Raw genomic sequence first — 16,655 nt, 5'->3', positions numbered from 1 at the left:
ATGGATATTTCTGCTTTTGGTTATTTTGCAATGTAGCAGTGATACATGCTTTCATAATGGCTTCATAGTGTTTAGAAAGAGTTTCACCACAACAAGCTGCAACAAAATGCTTATCAGACAGGTCCTAAATGGTTATAAGAGACAGAAGGTGACTGTTTCTGTCATTGCTGCAGAAATGTAGCTAAACATGTCACATTCAGTCCTTAAAAGTTTGAACAAGGTGTGCACCACTCTTGACTTCCAAGACGGCTGCACACGGAGTAACAGCTTGTTTCTAGCTCTTTCAGTCTGAAAACAGAAACTCAGCAGAGAAGGCCAGTAGACTTGTGTTTATGGGTAAACTTCAGTAACTAGCTAGTAAGTACACTGCCTGGATGCCAGGAATAAAGAAATAAGACGTGGAAAAAATCAGCTACAAAAAGTAAGGAAGAAACACTAACTGGGGAGGTTCTGCAGCTGTTCAGCAAAAAGTAATGCAACCTTCAGAAATGACTTCCAATAGGAAGATATAAGACAACTGCATCCAGACCTGGTTAAAATAAACAAAACACAGAGTATATCAACACAAACAACAAAAGGCTGGAACAAATAAAATAATCTTTAAACAGATATTCAAAAGATATGATAAAGCTGCAAAAATCAGAAGTCAAAATGAAGAAAACGCTGGTTGAATATGAGACTGCTAAGGAAGAGATGTTTAAAAAAATAATAGAATTAGAGGACAGAGCATGTAGGAAAAACCTGAGATTTTCAGCTATACCAGTGAAGCTGGAAGGAACAGACTGCATTAATTTTATGAAAGCATGAATAAGCAACTGGACTGGTATTCCACAGCAGGAACTGTTAATTGAATGGACACATCATGTGTATGCACCACACCTAGCCATAAGAAAGAAACCTAGACCTATAATAGTAAGGATGCAATCCTGCCAGCAGAAGGAGTTGATTCTGACAAAACTGTGGAAGAAGGACAAAATACGAAAAGTGGGAGATAGCAGACTGTTTGTGGAGAATCATTATTCATTGTACACCAGGCAAAACAGAAGTAAATTCATTTCACTATTCAGAAAATGTTGAGATGCAGGTGTGAGATTCAAACTGCTGTATCCAGCTGTCTTAAAGTTATACTTCCCTGGAGGGACAAAATCTTTTTTTGATGAAATGCATGCTAAGGAGGAAATAGAAAAGTTTGTCCAACAAAATATGAGCTGTGAAACAGAATGAGATTCTGCTTCTTGTTCTTCTGGTAATAAAGACCACAGAGAGACTGTACCTGTGAAACCTTTTCCAGCATTTCAACGGTAAATGTTGGAGAGAAGTGAGGGAGCACAAGAGTTGACTAGAAGAATCAAGAGCACGTTGGAAATGAAGCAGAGGCAAGATCTGGGTGATGGAGAAGAACAGTAATAAAATCAGTAACTTAATGTGGGATTACAATGCAATAATTATATTTGTGGCATATGACAGAATAAGAAAATCTGGAAATATTGGACTTTTTCAAAATTTGATGTGTGGGGGAATCCAAAATGTATTGTGTCATTACTGTTTGGAAAAACACTTTGGGGAGCGGAAGACCGGGGAGAACACTAACTGTAAGTAAAGAAACTTTCTTTTCTTAATAGTACTTTATTTGTGGTGCATGATTTTCTTTGTATGCTGTTTTTAAGTGTAATGGGATTGTAAACAGGTGTTATTTTTCTTTTCCTCCCCTCTTCTTTTTTTCTGTGTGTGTACAGTTTTGAGAAATATAGGCAATGCAAAGATTCAAAAACAAAGGGAGCCTGGTTAAAAAGGCATGCCAAAGTTCAAATTAATGTGCTTTTTTCACTCTTGCATGGGAAAATAACTGATTAAGGACCTTTGTTTTAAGACAAAGAACAAGTAAATGAAAAAGAATATTGAATAACGTGAGGCTTTTTTTAGCAGTTGCATGTAAGTATACTAAGTAGCATTTCTGCAGCTAGTCTTCATGTCTCCATGGAGACAATCTGATAAAGAGAAACTGGAGACAGTCTGGTGGAAGGGGATTGCCTGAGGGAAAAGAAAAAAAAAAAGAACAGAGAATTGGCTAAGACATACCCCGGGATTCATGAAGCTTGCGCCAGGCGCAGGTGTAGCGTAGGCGGTATAATGCCAAATATGGCCGCCGAGCGATTCAGGTACGATCCAATTCCATGTGCACTACCAGCGTACACCAGATCTGCACAGCTCTCAGCGTAGGTATGCAAATCACCCCATGTGCAGTACTGCAGCATGCAAATGAAGGTACAGAGTGATTCATGAAGTGGCGTAGGCATAGCGTAAGCCTACAGAAATGTAAACCAAAAAAAAAACGGTTTACATTTTGACAAACAGAACATCGGAGCCTTGAAAGCAGACCAGACTTATGTATTACAAAGTTAACATATGCCAATGTCTAAATATACAGCCAATGGCATAAGAGAAGATGCACAACACAAAAAAAAAATAACATTTAATGTCATGCCCACAGTAAAGCAAAGTAGAACCATAAGGCATGTGTGCGCAAATGGGAACACAAGGAAAATATATACAAATGTAATAAAATAGCAATGTAACACAAATCATGATTTCACCATAATAGTCAATGGTATGCATGCTACACCACAACCAAGCTGTAAGGGTTGCTAAGGGCCTGTGACAGTGTTTGGCATGGTAACTATGAATTAGTAGTCAATGCCATGCAAATGAGGCAAGTAATAGTGAATCGCAAAAGTCCCGCCGGCCTAAGGATGTACCATATGGTGCAGCGCTACAACACCGAGGAGTGGTCTGGAGGAATACATGACATCAGCAGTGGGGTGTGCCACTGCAGCTGTAAGCACATTGGAGCAATGCAAATCTGGGCTGCCCATTGCTAAGCAAAGCTGCAGGACAGAGGCGTGGATGTAGGTATAGCTTTGCTTAGCTGAGAGCACACATGGTGCCTGAAAGTGCATGTGTAAGTGGATGAAAACGTGCCCGAAACCCGGTAAGTGGATGCACGCGCCGCGCACCACAGCCCAAAAAGGAAGTTTAGGGGAAGACAATAAGGAAATGCCGCAGTAGGGTAATTGGAGTACAACTGAGCAATTAACACCTATTAACTCACAGTGGACCATTGACGGCAGCTAACAAGGCTGCTAGCAGCAACCTGCAGAACAGGATAGGGGAGGTGTTGGATTGCAAAGAAAAGAGAACTGTAACCGCCGAGCAAAGCAAACCTGCAGTAGATCGGCAATAGAACACATTTCGCAAGACAATTCTGGTTCGGGAAAGTACAAAACAAGAAAGCAGGCTGCTGGATGCATGCCAGACAATGGGAGGGGAATCGCTAAGAAAAGGTTTCTCAACATTGTGTAAGCTTTTCTTAACCTCAGCTATTGTTAATCTCAAAGCAAGTTCTGCCAGCAGCCAACATTAGCTTCTCCCCTCCCCGACCACCAGCAACCTTTAGGAACTCCATTTTCCTGACTCTCTCCACGTCCACTAGCCCAGTCAGAAACCCTGGTAGCAGTTACCTGCTGAGTCCACTAGGTGGCTCCCTACTACCACTTTTGCTTATCCTTGCAAACTTTTCTTTCCACATACCAAGTCCTATATTTCCCACTATTCTGCTACCCTTTTTGTGTTTTCCACCCTTTTCCTTTCTCTGCCTTTCTCAGCCCTGCCCCACTTAGTCCTCACTCTCCTAGTATTCCTCTTTCTCCTCGGATTACTTACCTGTCCTATCAGCAACTTCTGATTGTTTTCCACTCAACCTCTCTTCTTTGGCTCTACCCGCTCCATTCGCCCTCTTTGGGACCTCACTCTCCCCTCCCTACCCCCAATTCCCACCCACCCCAGGGGTCCTACTCTTATAGCTCCATAGCCACACCCCTATCCCTCCTGGCCTATACCTCTCCTTCCCGCCAAATTGTTATCTAGCCTCTACACACCCCTTACACTCCCCCTTCTTCTTTCTTAGCCCTAAGACCATACTTGTACTATTACCTCTCTCCATTACCTACACTTCTCCTTATACATGCTCTTTCCTCTCCAGCCATCCCTTCTCTATTTTCTATAGAATCTATTCCTACTTACCATTCTGCTTTAAATAAATTTACTACCCTCTATTCCTTTCCACACTCATATCTCTCCCTTATACTTTCCTCTCTGCTTCCTCTCTTCTCATATTACTTAATCATGACTCACTACATACTAACTATGCCTTTACTCTCAGTCTTAATCATGACTACCCTTCTCTCAACATACCATCTCACCTTTTTTGAGATTTCACTTAAGTATCGTATCTCCTGACAAACACACACGTCTACTATACTCACTCTCACACCATAACCTAATGTTAATTCCACCCCTAGCTATCATCTATCTAAATACCACAGGCAACATCACCTTACCTACCCCATACTATCTAACAAAAAAACCAAAACCCTAACAATTCAAAAGAGTCACTTAACTAAACTTGTTAATCCTACCCTACTAGATGGAGACATCCACCCCAACCCTGGCCCTAACTCACCACCTCCCCAAAACCACTCTCCTAACCTCAATAATAACTTCCTTATAGGACACCTTAATATCCAAAGCATAAATAAGAAAATACCCTTCATCCATGCCCTTTTAGATACCCACTCATTTGACATTCTCTGCCTCTCAGAAACCTGGCTAAACACAGGCACTAAAGACGAGAGATTATACCTCAAGGATATAACATAGTAAGACACGACCGCTTAAAGCAAGGGTGGTGGAGTAGCAATACTTTTCAAAAATCAACTTAACATCACTACTCAACCAGCATGCCCAAACCAAAATAGCAAAACAGAAGCCATCATTATTAAACTCCAACTTAACACCAAAAAATCTATTTACATTATTTGTTTGTATCTTCCCCCAGGTAATAACATCCCAATATTAGAAGATTTTCTAAGTTGGGTCTCTACCACACCCCCAAGAAACCATAATTCTTGGCGATGTTAACATAGACTGGAACACTATTAATAATGACAATCCCTTCTCTCATATTAACCTACATGGTTTCTCACAAACTATTACCTCAACTACAAGAGTCAATAAGCCCAATAATAAAGAGAGTATACTAGACTGGATACTCACAAATAAAGTTAACAAACAATATAAAGTAGGTACCTTGCCAGATGACATCAGCGACCACTCCCTAACCTACATTACTAGACTAAAATCAGAATATGTCAACCTCCCAAATACAAGGCTAATTCGATCTCTCAAGCATTTTAACATAGACCTCTTTAAAGCTGATCTGAGAGCATGTAAATGGAATTGTTTAAAATCACTTCCTCTGGAGGAAGCAGTATTATTGTTTAATACTACATTCTTATCCATACTTAATACACATGCTCCTGGCCCATTAGAATTAAAACCAAACCTGCCCCATGGCTGACCTCCAACACTAAAAAACTCATGCATGCTAGAAACAAAGCATGGACAAAATGGAGATGTGATAGACAAAACCTGATTTAGTTAATTTCCGCCAGCTTAGAAATCTTGCAAAAAAATCAATAATCTCTGACAAGAAAAACTTCTACTGTAACCTTCAGGAAACTCATATTAACAACTCCAAACAGTTCTGGTCCTCAGTAAATAGACTTCTCCCAGGGACTGCTAAAACTCCTTCCCCTCTAAATACTGATCCAGATACCCCGCTCCAGACTGCTAATGTCTACAACTCTTTTTTCTCTGAAACTATTCAATCCTTAGCCAAACAAATGAACCCTAACAACTCTCATATACCAACTAACATAACCACCTCCTCTTTTAACTTCTCTCTAAAACCTATATCTACCTCTTTTATCTATAAACTCATTCACAAACTGAAACCCTGTACACCTTCTGCTGACAAGCTCCTTCTCTGTTCCTCCAGAAAGCTGCCAAAGAAATTGCATATCCTATATCCTTACTTACCAACAGAACTATCCAAGAAGGAACCATCCCTGATATCTGGAAAGTATCCTATATTATCCCACTGCATAAAGGTGGAAACTCCCTTGACCTTTCCAACTTTAGACCAATTGCCCTTCTCTCACCCCTAGCAAAGATCATGGAAAAATGTATTCATCAACAACTTGTACACTATCTCTCTCTTCACAGCATAATAGCAAACTGCCAGCATGGTTTCAGACCCCACCACAGCACCACCACTGCCCTTCTATCTTTTGTAGATACTATCAACAAAAATCGAAACAACACTCTCTCTTCCGCTCTTTTCATTGACCTCTCTAAAGCTTTCGACATGGTCAACCACTCACTCTTAATTCACATTCTTGAATCTCTCTCTTGCGATAAACTGGCCACTAATTGGTTTAAATCTTATCTTACCAACAGACAACAAGCAGTAATTTGGGAAAACCATATCTCATCTCTCTTGCCTATATCCATCGGAGTTCCCCAGGGCTCCATTCTGGGTCCACTTCTGTTCTCCCTCTTTATTAACGACCTTCAGACTGCTATCCCACAAGCTACCTGCATACAATATGCAGATGATTCTACCCTCATCTGCACAGCCCCCTCCTCTACTGAACTGACCTCATTGACCCAAAAGACCTTTAACACAGTAGAAACTTGGTTTTCTAGACGGTTTCTCCTACTAAATGCCAAAAAAAACAAACTCCTCCTCTTCTCCCCCACCACTCGCTCCCCTCCTTTAAACTTTACCATTTCTTCAAATAATGGCACCATCATCTCACCTGATCCTACCACTAAACTCTTAGGGATAACCATTGACAATAATCTTTCCTTCGATCAGCACATTAACAACACCATCAAGATTGTTAACAAAAAAATTGGATCCCTATATTGCATCAAACCTTTTCTAACCCCAGCAACTAGAACCAAAATTGCACAATCTCATCTCCTATCTACTCTCCTATATGCTTCCCCCATTTATACAAACCTTAAGAAAATCAATCGTAATAAACTTGCAACCTGTTATAACAACATGCCACTGGTAACCCTTTAGGACCCACCATTGTACAAACCTAAAACAACTTGGAATTTCAAAACTACCTAATAATCCCTCAACTCACTATAGCCCACAACATACTACACCTTCCTGACAACACCCTATAATCTCTCAACTTCTAATCCCTTACAACAATCTCAACTCACTCCTCTAGTAAAATCATGACAAAATCAATAAAGGTAAACAATACAGCAGGTGGTTCTCTATTCACTAACACTATAGGTAGAAGTTGGAATCTCTTACCTAGTGACATAACCTTGACTACATCCCTGCCTCTATTCAAACAGAAAATTAAACTTTTCTACCTAAACCATTGGCTTTGTTCCTGCAGTGCACCTGATTAACCTTTTCTTTTACACATTTCTTATCTATTTTTGTCTCTTCCTCCCCTCTTTTAACCGTTCTAATTCTAACTATGCATAATTTATGTAAAATTGCTAATAAGTAATTGCAAATATGTAATGCAAAAATGTAATGAACTGCATATGGTATATATGTCTCTCTTTAAAATTATCCTTCCCTCTGGATGGTCTTTTTGACTTCCAAATTTTGCTATTTCTTAGAAGTAATGATTTTTTATGTAATGTACTTAGTAATTAGTGGAGCTTTTCTCCTCGGGCCTCTGCTGAAAATGGACATGTATCCAGCCAGACTAGCCCGGTCAACAAATGTAAAATAAAAATAAAAATAAATAAAAGTTGAGGCAAGGGCAAGAGGTAATCCATGGCAGCTAAATGTAATTCAACACCAAAGGCAGCACAATAGCAGTATCTGTTGTAAAACACAAGATACCCTGCAGCTCCGAATGTACATACACACCCTATGACATCATCAGTACTCAAAGCACAATAGTATAAAGTGTGAAGGCACCTCACACATACTTGTGTATTCCCAAACACTGCACCATCGGTGTAAACAGATGGGGAACTTTTACAATGTACTTGTTGGGAGCTGCCATAGCTGTGATTGATCAGCATGTGTTGGAGACTGAAGGTGTTGTGGAGGATGATGCTGACAACCACCTCAGGCCCCTGAGGAGGAGAAGAGTGTTCAGACCAAGGGTAACCTATCAGGGGCTACATGATCTGGAGATAGTAGAGCATTACAGGGTGGACAGGGACATCATACAGCAAATAGTTGAGCTGTGCTGGCCACTCCTGAGATCCAGAAACAACAGAGGGGAACCCATCCCAGTGGACACGAAGGTATGTGTAAGCTTGAGAATACTAGCCACAGGTACCTTTCAAAGGCCAACTGGAGATATCATGGGGATCTCACAGGCATCAGCATTCAGGGTACTCCACCAGTTCCTGGATGCCATGTTACCACATGCCAGTGAGCATATATACTTCCCCCGAACTCAAGAGGAGTTAGCCAGCAATATGCGTCTCTTCCACCATGTGGCACACTACCCAGAGGTACTGGGTGCAATAGACTGCACGCACATACATATCAAGTCACCACCCAGTGAGCATGGTAGGTGCTACATAAACAGCAAGGGATACCACTCCATCAACTGCCAGGTCATGTGCAATGCCCAGGGCATTATCACGGATGTGTGTGTGCTGGCAGCCCTGGAAGCTACCATGACTCCCACATTTGGCATGCCTCACAGTTGTATCAGGTATTTGTCAGGGGGGACATCCCATATGGCCACCTTATGGGGGATGCTGGCTATGCACTGGAGCCATGGATGATGACTCCCATCAGAAATGCACACACACCCATGCAAGAAAGCCATAATGAGTCACACGCACAAACCAGAATCATCATGGAGAATGTGCTTGGGATGCTGAAATCATGATTCCATTGCTTCAACATATCTGGTGGAGCCTTGCAGTACTCTCCAGGCACGTGTGCCCACATCTTCATAGTATGTGCCATGCTACATAATGTGATCCTGCGGAAACAGCTGCAGCAGGGACATAATGGTGAAGGCCCTCACAACCCACCGCAATTGCCAAGGCCATCACAGGCACAGAGGGATTCAGACCATGAACACCCTGTGCCAGCCCCAGTAGGCAGATGGAGGCATGCCCAATATGCCCACGCCTTGGCAAAGAGGGAACGTATAGCACAAACACTGACAGTGTAGGCCCCTATGGACTGACACACTTCTCCACCTGCACACACAGTAAAATGAATGGCAGACACACACGACCACCTGCAAATTGTAATGTATAGGTGGCCTACTGTGTGAATCCTACATAAGCAGCCCTCAACTATTGCACACACAACAGCTATTGGAACAAGGAAAGTCAACACCTGAACAGTAAATGAAGCTAACAGCATATGTTGATACTGTTATGTATAGGTTCCTAGGTACATCGGTAGGTACATGCCCGATTGTCAGAGGCCATTCAGCAGCCTAGGCAAAATGTGTCTGCTATTGCCCCCCCATCGATTAAACAACTGTCCCTCTGTGGAGCAGAGCTAATTGCGGGATCCATGTGTGTAACCACTGTTCCCCACCTACTCTGCATGGATTCCCCGGTGTGTTAATGAGGGCCTCCATATAATGTAATTAGGGATGTATTGCCAAAGCATGGGGAGTACCCATGACAGGTATCTGCCACCCCAGCATTCTCCAGTTATGGTTGTGTCAAGGTGTCGCACATTACAGTGTGTGGCTCACTCTGACATAGATTCCCAATGCTGGAGCACATCCATTAAACATCACTTGGACATACCATTAATTGGTATCATCCATATGTAAACTAACTGAGTTACACATCTGACTGCAGTATGGAGGAACATTTACAGTACAATCCACATACAAAACACCATAACACTTGTACAAATCCCAGATGACCAAGTGGTAAAGCCACTGAATGTGTCGTGTATGTACCAGGTTCCACGTCCTGCAAGGTCTGTTACGTAATCCCGATGACATGAATAATGGATGTTGGATGCAGGTCATTAGAGCACGTTTAAGCACATGTTAGTGGGTTTATGCGGCGGCAAGTGACGGTAAGCATCGTTTAAACATGACTACACAGATATGTGCAAAACAGGTCTAAATTTTGCCGAATTCCGCACAGATCACGGTCAAAGATGTGCAGAACAGGTGAAACCAGCATTATTCACCCTTGTACTAATAGTGCCTGCTCTGAGAGGTAAAACGACCACTGGCAGGAGTAGAACACGCAACCATGTACACAATCACCTACTACTAAGCTACCCGAGATGTACCAATGGCAGGTGTGTATTGTGACAGGTTAAAACACAAAAGGGTGGAGTTCAGCAAACAGTATACACCGCCATGTACCCAACAAAAGGTGTGTACACTCTCTCTCCCTCTCCCTGTCTATATATATATATATATATATATATATATATATATATATATATATATATAAAATAGGGACAGAAAGGGTGATAGAGAGAGATGTATGTTGATACATACGAATATACATATATCTGCGAATATATAGACAGGTTAACGACTTGTATACAGCCATAGAGGTACAAATAAATATGATACTGCCATCTACTGAATGCTTTACATACCGACATGTATAATCACGAGGCTTAAAGACTGAAAGACCACAGTACCGGAACACTATAACCGCATTTGGTTATTGCTGCTGGTGCTGCGGTCCAGGTAGGTACTGTGTTTAATTGTGGTTCCGATTGCTGTAGTGTGTGTAAGTGCATGTTGAGAGTGCGGTGTGTGTTTCTGTGGGACTGTAATGTGTGTGTGTGTGTGTGTGTGTGTGTGTGTGTGTGTGTGTGTGTGTGTTTGCATCGTGTGTCTGTTCGTGCAAACTTGGAGGTAGATTATTGCAGTAGTTGTGGTCATAGCCGGCCTTAGGCATACGGTTACCACCTGTCCCACTTTGAGAGGAACAGTCTCTCTTTGGGCAGTTGTGTCCTGACAACAAATATTAAAAAGGGCAAATGTACCGAGATTGTAGGACATAATGATGTCCCATATATTATGTAATAGTTGCATTAAATAGTTATTTCTGTATCTAAAATACGTAAATTGTACAAGAAACATAATAAGCAACTTAAGTGCTACAAGAATAAGGTTTTATTTAGGGCAAAAGTAAGTTCTATCCTTTGTACTGACAGTGGGTATGTGTCGGCCTCTAAACCCCGATGTGTGCCCTGCAAATGTCCCACTATGGCCATTTGAAAAGGTGGCAACCCAAGCCAAAGAGGTTGAGTCACCAACACAACTGCAATGAGTGCAAATATCTGTGACAGAAATACACGAGACAGCTTTCATGTAACAACATTTCATTACATATCGATGTATTTCAGAGGGATTGAAGGATCAACATCACCTGCATGCTATATAGGTTCATAGGTTCATAGGTTCATACTAGGCTATCTGCCCGAGGGCATTTACAAGCCTAGCCCATAGTTTTGTGGCTTACACCACCCCTTTAGTTTGGAGAAACTATGCCCATTATTTTGCTGTGCCTCTGTCGAGCAGTGACACTGAGGTAACCCCTGGGGTGTATCTGCGATCTCCCATCCATTGGTCAAGTTTCCTCTTGAACAAGGCCAGTGAGGTGCTCTGCCTCACATAAACCGGGATTTTGTTCCACAGCATAGGGAGTCTTTGGGTGATGAATCTATCCCTCCAGCACGTCCTATTAATAACCATGTCGAGGTTTAAGTCTCCTGCCCTTGTGGCTCTGAGGGATCTAGATTTTTTGAGATGAAGCATGTTCATCAAATCTGGGTTTGACATGGCCTTGTATGTCAGGCACAGGTCACCTCTGAGCAAGCGGTAAGCAACTGAATATAACTGGAGTGCTTTCAGTCGGGCAGCATAAGACAGATTTTTGAGACCCTTTATCCTTTTGGTGAGGAACTTTTGTGGCCTCTCCAGCTGCTGCAAGTGTTGGGTCAGATACATTCCGAATGGGGCATTGTACTCAATCATTGGTCTGATGAGTGATGAGTATAGGGAGACTATGACCTCCCTTGATCTAGATGTGAATCCCTTCATGATAAGGTGGGCAAAGTAGAAGGTCTTCCTAACTACTTTAGCAATATGAGTGTCGAATGAAAGGCTACTGTCAACCTGGGTCCCCAGGTCCCTGATAACTTCTTCTGTGATCAGGGGATTGCCACCTATATGGTAGCTAGGGGTAACCTTGTTTTTCCCGAAGGGTATGACTATGCATTTCTTGGCATTTAACTTTAGGCCATGGCTCTGGCACCAGTTATCCATTTCTGTGAGACCCTTCTGAAGGATATCTGTGTCAGATGTGCTTTCGATCACGGCCCAGTTTGCAGTCATCTGCAAACTTTGTCAGCCATAACCCACCTGTGTTTGCTTGTACTTCAGAAAAGTAGATGCCAAACAAGAGTGGGCCCAGGACTGAGCCCTGTGGGACACCACTTGTCAAAGGCTTTGAGTCTGACATGCCGCCAGCAACTCTGACCCTGTGGGTTCTGTCACTCAGCCAGTTTGCAACCCATCTTGTAATGTATGGGTTTACATTTAAGTTGATGAGTTTTTCAATGATACCCGAGTGGGGTATTGTATTGAAAGCCTTCGCCAGGTCTAGGTAGGCTGTATGGACTGCCTTTCCCTCGTCAATGGCCTTGGTGACTGTTTCGAAAAAGTCAACCAAGTTTAAAAGGCATGATCTGCCTTTGACAAAGCCAAACTGGGTTGGATCCAAAGTCTGCAAATTCCCTATGTCTTTATTTATGAGATCCATTATGATCCTCTCCATGGCTTTGCAGATAAGGCTTGTCAAGCTAATGGGATGGTAATTTCCAGGGTCGGTGGAACCAATTAACAATGGCTTAATGAATAAGCCTGCAATAACCATAGTATTAGTCTACTAAATGACAGGTCTTCAATTAGGGAAGGGGCCCCCACACACATATGGAATATGTATAAATGCAGTCCCCACAAACCTTTATCTGCTATGTACACCCACCTACATCTCCCCCACACCTGAAACAATTGCAATACAGACTGTAATAACATCACAAATATCCACTCACTCAATGACATCTGCAGAAGTGTTAACTTACCTTGTGAGAGACACACTTGTAATGGCGCCATGTGAAATCGTTGCTGTTGTATAATGGAACAGACGCCGGTGCCACAGGTTTTGTTTGCAACAGTCTCGTATCAGATGGTTGAGATAACAGCTACACAGTATCTGTGTCTCTCCATAAAGCAGTTGCAATTCATCACAATAAAATACATCCAGACCATCTCCCTCAAAGGTAGGGCAAAAGGATAACGCCCAAGTGGAGTATTCAATTATACCCCACTGTTGCCATGTAATTGGCCAATGGAGTAGCTGCACAGCTGATGTGCATGTAATAATTTACTCCTGAACACCAATTGGTGGCAGGATACCACATGTTACAGGTATCCACATATAAAACGATGGCTTGCCATACATTCAAACCGTATGCTCATACCATAGAACCAATTAAAGAGGAAAGGAGTAACACAGATATTATCGTAAACTCGGACCACTAAGAAGGTATGTAGAACACTCAGTATGTTAGTGTATGTAGTGCCTGTTCTGTATTAATGAAAGTGTACGCAATGCATACAGTGGGAAAAGGTATTATGTAGTGCTGTCTTGTTGAGCATAGTAATGCTTGTAGAAATTGTGTGTACTGCTGTGGGCCACAAGGTAAACACCTCATACACCACAAGGGATGCTACATAAGGGCTTTAAACATAACAATTCCACTCCAGCCGCTGTTGGTGGTAGGGTTTGTCCAACAAGTACATGCCATAACAGGGGATAGTATATGTTGATATACTGTAACAGTAGGCATATGTATGGGCATATAACGAGAATAACATGACTAAGGTGGTCCTGCTGTGCAATTATGCTTTGCATTATGGGATATGGTTACAAAAATGTGAAAAGTACAGTATTGTAGGTAGATATGTCAAATATTTTATATAGCATTACTGTTATATTATGCAAACATAAGGTATATCTATTGGAATGTACAATACACAATAACAGGATGCATATGTCTTGCAGTCACCAGACAGTGTAACAGCATGATAGCTAATTGAAATGGAAGAGCTACTCAATTATGCATGCACAAAGGACATGTAATAGCTTCATAGGTTCATAGTTAGGTACTATGCTTTCTGGCCAAGTCCATTTGTAAGCCCAAATACAGTGTTTTCACTGGCGGCACCTCCCTAGGTTAGTGCCTGTGCCTGTGAACAGCACAGTCATTTGTTTCCTGCACCTGTGTATAGTACACCCACTGCTGTGATCCCTGGCGTACATGTCTGTTCCCCAACCACCCATCGAGGTATCTCATGAAGAGTGCTAGTGAGGGTCCCTGCCTGATGTACATAGGAATCATGTTCCAAAGCATGGTGAATGTCCGTTTCAGGAATGTATCCCTCCAACACGTGCTTATCATCGTTGTGTTTGGGTACATATCCCAGAGCATGTTGCTCTCAGTGGCTTTTGCTTATGTTGCTTATGTGAAGCATATCCATCAATATTGTTGTGGATATGGGCCTTGTATGTTCAGCAGAGGTCACCTCTGAGTATGCAGTATGCAAATGACTACAGTTGGGGTTTCAGTAGTTGTGCTGCATACTTCATCCTTCGGAGGTGAGTAATACTGTTGGTGTGTTAATGTTGTGGTATTTAAAGCCGTTGCTGTTCCGTAAGGTACACCCCAAATGGGGTGTTCTACTCTTGAATGTGTTTCATAAGTCAGGAGTATAGAGGTACAATGGCAGCCTTTGTTCTGGCTACAAACCCATTACATATTAGGGTGGCCATGTAGAAGGATATCCACGCCCCCTTGGCAATAAGGTTATCAAAGGAGTGGGTGCTATCTACGTGTGTACTAGGATCCCTTATAATGTCTTATGTATGTAGGGGACTACCACCTATGTGATAGTCACTGGGTGATTGTTGTAATCCAAAGGGGATGTCCATGCACCTTGTTGCATGCTGCTTGAGGCCATGTTAACGACACCAGGAATCCGTCACAGTGATACCCTTATGGAGGGTCTGTGTATTTACCGGTGAATCAATCATGGCCCCTAGTTTGCAGTCATCTGGAAACCTATTCAGGGAAAGTCTTTCTGTGCTAGACTGTACCTCAGGGAAGCATATAACAAACATGAGGGGCCCTATGACCGAGGACTGGGGTATGCCAATTGTAACTAATGTACAGTAAGAACTGTGGTATGCTACCCTCACTGTGTGTGTCCTGTCCGTGAGCCACTTTGCATAACATCTCAAGATGTATGGGTCGCTGTGCAGATGGATGTGTATATTGACAATACCAGAATGCTGAACGGTGTTGAAAGCCAATGAGAGGACAAGGTAGGCTGTGTGGACCTCCTTAGTGTCATCTACTACCTTGGTAACTGTCTCAAAGGACTCCACCATGTGTAGGAGCCATGGTGTGGCCCTAACAAATCCAACCTGGGTGGTATCAAAGGTTTGGAGGCCAACAATGTCTCTGTGAATGACTTCCATGATGATGTTCTCCATATCCTTGCAGAACAGTCTAGTCAGTCGTATAGGGCAATAGTTCCTCTGGTCCATTGTGGCGCTACCTTTGTGGAGTGTGATAACTGTTGCTGTGCACCATTCAGGGTCCACAATGCCTGATACAAGGCTATTAGTGAATCTGGTGCCCAAGTGAGGAGCCATGTCATTCTGAGGTTTGTGTAAATCGCAGCCTGGGATGTTGGACGGTCACATGGAGTTTGTGTTCCAGGCTTTAGAGAGAGCAGGTTTTAACTGCATAGCTGTGACCGCAGGGACTCTGCATTGATCCTGTATAGATTTGGGCCCTTTAGGGTGTGAGAGGGGTGTAAAGTTAGCTGCCAGGATATTGCCAATATCAGTCGGTTCTGTAATGTTTCTGCCTAACCGTTGTATGTCACAGAAGATGTGGGTATTGCCATCGAGAGTAGTGACATACCTCCATAATGCTTAGTGGTAGTCCTTGGAATGTGTTGCAGTAATGTTTATGTAGCTAGCTTTGGAGGATGTGATAAGGGATCCCAGATTCCTACTGAGGCTGACCAGGGAGCTACCCCACCCATGGGAGTGTACCCTACTTTGCAACAGTCTCCTTCTGTCGTGCATTATGTCCATGGCAGTGGACTCCCAGAGTGGCATCCATTATGTGGTGGGTACCGTCATGGCTCTGTTTGGGATAGCATGATCCATGCAGTTGTGTAAGTGCTAATGAAGTGCAGTTGTGAATGTTTCTGCCTTTGTAACTATATCATCCATCTGCACGGGTGTCGTGGCGTTTACTACTTCTGTCATACAAAACGTGAAGTTGGCTTTGTAGAAATATTGTACTGTGTTTTCTGTGAAGAGTGTGGTGCCGGGATGTGGGTAACAAGGGTGATTAGCATACGTTCGGAACTGACAACCGAGGGGATAACCCCAGGTGTGTAACACCAGTCGCACATGTTGGTAATGTCCAGGACTAGGATATTGTTGGCCTTGGTGGTGGTGTGTATAGGTTGATCCAGCCGATTTGGAGTTTATGAATCCATGAAAGTGTTGGCCTAATGTGTCGGTACATGAGTAGGTATCAAAGTTAGGTGTGGGGTAGTGTCAGTCTCAGATCAGTAGTTCCTGTTTGAACCCTACTTTCCAGTACACTAAGAAATGAGGGCTGTTAACAATGGGGTATGGTGTGGAATCCA

At 42.6% G+C, this 16,655-nt stretch overlaps 1 protein-coding gene across 1 annotated transcript in view; it reads right to left on the bottom strand.

The window, feature by feature from the left end:
* The window catches only part of LOC122795761 (kyphoscoliosis peptidase-like), a 395,881-nt gene that overhangs the window by 37,370 nt on the left and 341,856 nt on the right, over positions 1-16,655 (bottom strand). The gene's annotated exons all lie outside the window — the stretch shown is intronic.

Source organism: Protopterus annectens, chromosome 2.part2, assembly GCF_019279795.1.
Source record: "Protopterus annectens isolate FY-2018-M chromosome 2.part2, PAN1.0, whole genome shotgun sequence".
Taxonomy (NCBI): domain Eukaryota; kingdom Metazoa; phylum Chordata; order Ceratodontiformes; family Protopteridae; genus Protopterus; species Protopterus annectens.
Note: the sequence above shows the minus strand (reverse complement) of the source record. Positions and strands in the feature narration are given on the sequence as shown.